The sequence below is a fragment of the Mercenaria mercenaria genome, unplaced genomic scaffold (genome assembly GCF_021730395.1).
Source record: "Mercenaria mercenaria strain notata unplaced genomic scaffold, MADL_Memer_1 contig_3389, whole genome shotgun sequence".
Taxonomy (NCBI): domain Eukaryota; kingdom Metazoa; phylum Mollusca; class Bivalvia; order Venerida; family Veneridae; genus Mercenaria; species Mercenaria mercenaria.
In genome coordinates this window covers 25,138-28,515 of record NW_026461520.1, presented here as the reverse complement: position 1 = coordinate 28,515, position 3,378 = coordinate 25,138, and positions in this window count along the sequence as shown.

The following is a 3,378-nucleotide window of genomic DNA, read 5'->3' as shown; positions in this document are numbered from 1 at the left end:
TCATGTACAGTACATTTCATTGAGCAGTGGTTACTTTTACACATAAATGGATTGAAATTCTGAAATAAGAAATTTTGGCATTTTCTGCATTTTTCTCATGTCTTTTTCTGCAGTCAAGGGCAAATAAGTCATTTCACAGGCAAAGCACAGAAAAAACATAATTCTACAATGTCTAGTCATTAACAAGTATTCTCAATAAATGGGATTTGTCTATCTTCTTGTATCAAAAAAATGTTGTGGTTTTCTGCAAAGATGGTAGATGCAAAATGTATAAGATTCTACAAAGTGCATATGAAGTGGCATATTTTTCTAAAGGTATGCTGCAGTATCAAATGTCCTACATCATGTCAGTATGTGTTTATAGTGTACACATTCTACCCTTTTACTTTTAGTTCAGCTGATATAAAAACATTGAAATTCACCTGTTTGTTCTGTAAGGCAGGACAAGTATGGAATTACTCCACCTACACTTAAGACATAATTTTTTTCAAAACTAAAGCTCCGATTGGCTAACTATTTATGGGATGTAAGGCCCATTCATAAGGCTAATTGTTAGCAAAAATATATCAAAATCTGTTTGTACCAGGAAAATAGTCTTATGGAGACTGCCCCTTTGTTCAAGCAAGCAACTCTACCCAGGTGAGCAATACAGGGCCATCATGGCCCTTTTGTTTTTATTGATATTGTCAACAAGCTCCTTAACATTATAGCTGCCCATTTAGTTGTTTCCGGCTATCTAAAACAATTAAAACGCTTATCTGTTTAAGAACTCAGTGTATATAAAAACAAGTTAAGATATGATTGTCAAATCTTTACAAAGCTTTTTGCACTTATACAAAATAAATAAAACAAAAAAATATAGATATATACACTGCCCGTACAGCTACGATAGGATATATTGGATCCATACGGGAACCTTCTACGAAACGTATTTTCTGAGACCAAAGAAATACATTAGAATTTTGAAAAACATAGAAAACGTTTGTTTATACAAATATCAACATTTACAGGCTTAAAATCCCCATATGGGTCCGATGTTGGCAAATATTTGCAATATACGACCCAAATTGGACCCTTCTGGGAAACAAGTTTCTTTCGAGAACAAAGAAGATGTATACACAATCGAAGAAAACATACAAAGACGAATTTCTATACTAGTGACAACACTTATAAACTTGAAATGAATACATTCAAATTGGTATATCACATCGCTAAGTCATTGTATATGGGTCACATATGGGTCCGATGTGGGCAAATACCTAAAATATGGTACCCGTATGGTACGTTTGCCCAGATATAGTCTATATATGCTTTATATAGGCTTGCATGCTAAATAACTATAAATAAACAAAATTTATTGCTATATAATACAATGTCATCTTGTATCAGCGCATGTAAGAGTTTGTGTCTGGTCTGAAATTTAAATTTCAGTGTTCAATATATTTCGTAAGCTGTTTCGGCGTGAATACAATGTAATCACAATTACTGGCTCCTCCACAAAACATTTAAAAACTACCAATGAAGTTACTGTTTAATGTTTCCGCTAATATAATATAACTTAGACAACAGCAACAATGTTTCAGAATTCCAAATTGTTTTCCGGTTCAAAAAGAGTATATGAAACTAATTTTCATCAAATACGTCAAAGCTTTTTGTCTTATCAAGATTTCACAGTCCATTGTTCATGGAATGTTGATAAAAAAAACGGGCTTAAAAAGGGAGTTTTCTAAATAGAGTAAATTCTAATTTCCATATGTAAAGAACTTTTGTTTTACCAAACTGCATGCATGAACTATAATTTGCAATTTTTTAAAGAAATAATATTTTTGGTGCGAAATGAAAGACAGAATAGGATTGGCAAATTTATAGGTCGCGCCGAGAATTTTTTCATTTCTTATATTAACTGTTAACATTATATTTCCTTTCCAATTGTAAACAAGACTTTATTGTCAACTGTACACATTTTGTTGCATTTAACATTAAAATCAGCTTCCTAGAAGGAACTGCGATGTCATCTAAGGAACGTTCTTCCTGACTATACGCGGACGTCGTCAAAACAGCGGCCGTAATCACTAAGCACCGTGTACGTAACTTTCGAACTCTTCCTTTTGTTGTTCGCACGAAATGAACGCCATAATTTTCAATAGAAATGAATAGGAAAAATGTAAATATTAATTATCTAAGAAAATATCTGACGTAAATGAAAACACTTTTAACATTAGAGGTCTTCAATTTCTAGCTGATATTCTAAAGAAATCTGAAACTATGTGACCATAAATTTTGTAAAAGACGCTTGAATTATCATCAAAATGTTTTAAAGGTCCTTAACTAAGCTTCACAAATGAACTTAGTATTCCACGCAATTACTTTATTTCTCAACCATCTGCGCATTCAGCAACATTCAACAAATACTAGGTTTACTCAAATGGTTTACCCTAGCCCTCAGAGCTAAAATTTGGAAAAAAATCTTCTCATAACCACCTGCTGGATCTTTATAAAACTTGGTCTGTAGCATCATTATAAGGTCCTGTCACAATCTGTAGCATTGTTATAATGTTGTGCTTTTTTCTCAAATTTGTTCAAATGGAAGCAGTCGGTCACTTCAAGGGGTCATTTGGGCTAAAAATAAAAATGCCCTTTAACAATCTCTTCTCTTGAATAGCTCATTGGATCTTCATCAAACTTGGTATGTAGTAATATTACAAGTATCTTTCTAAAATTTATTCAGTGGGTGGGCTAAGTCTCTTTTATGGGCTGATAGAGTTAAAAATTGAAATGCCTTTCAAAAACTTCTCATGAAATGGCCGATCGATTTTCATCAGACATGGTCAGAACATCATTAGTAAGCCGTCTCCAAACGTCGTTCAAAAGAGGACGCGTTGCCCCTTTTAGGGAACACTAGAGCAAAAGATAGAAATAACTTTTAACAGCATTTTCTCATGATGTCTGTAAATCATTAGAAGTCCATCTTCGTTCAGAGTTGGTTACGGCCCTCTTAGGACCGTTAGATTTAAAATAGAAATGAATGTTTTAAATGACTAAATAACCGCTGGTTGGGTCTTCTTCAGACTTAGCCCGTAGCATCATTGTAAGTGCGTCTCCCAAGGATTTACTAATTGGGGCACTTGGTCTCGGTTAAGGAGCTGCTGGAGCGGAAAAATAGATAAAAAATCTTTTAAATGAATACTTCTTACGAACTGCTTGATAGATTTTAATCAAAATTGGTTTGTATCATTTTTGTAATGGTTCTTCTTGGACCCTTTCAGGGGATACGGGAGCTAAAGTTAGAATTGTGTATGGTACATGTATATAAGACTGACGCGGACCTTGTCCTGTCAAACTTATCAAAACGATATGAAAAAATAAATTTATCTGGTG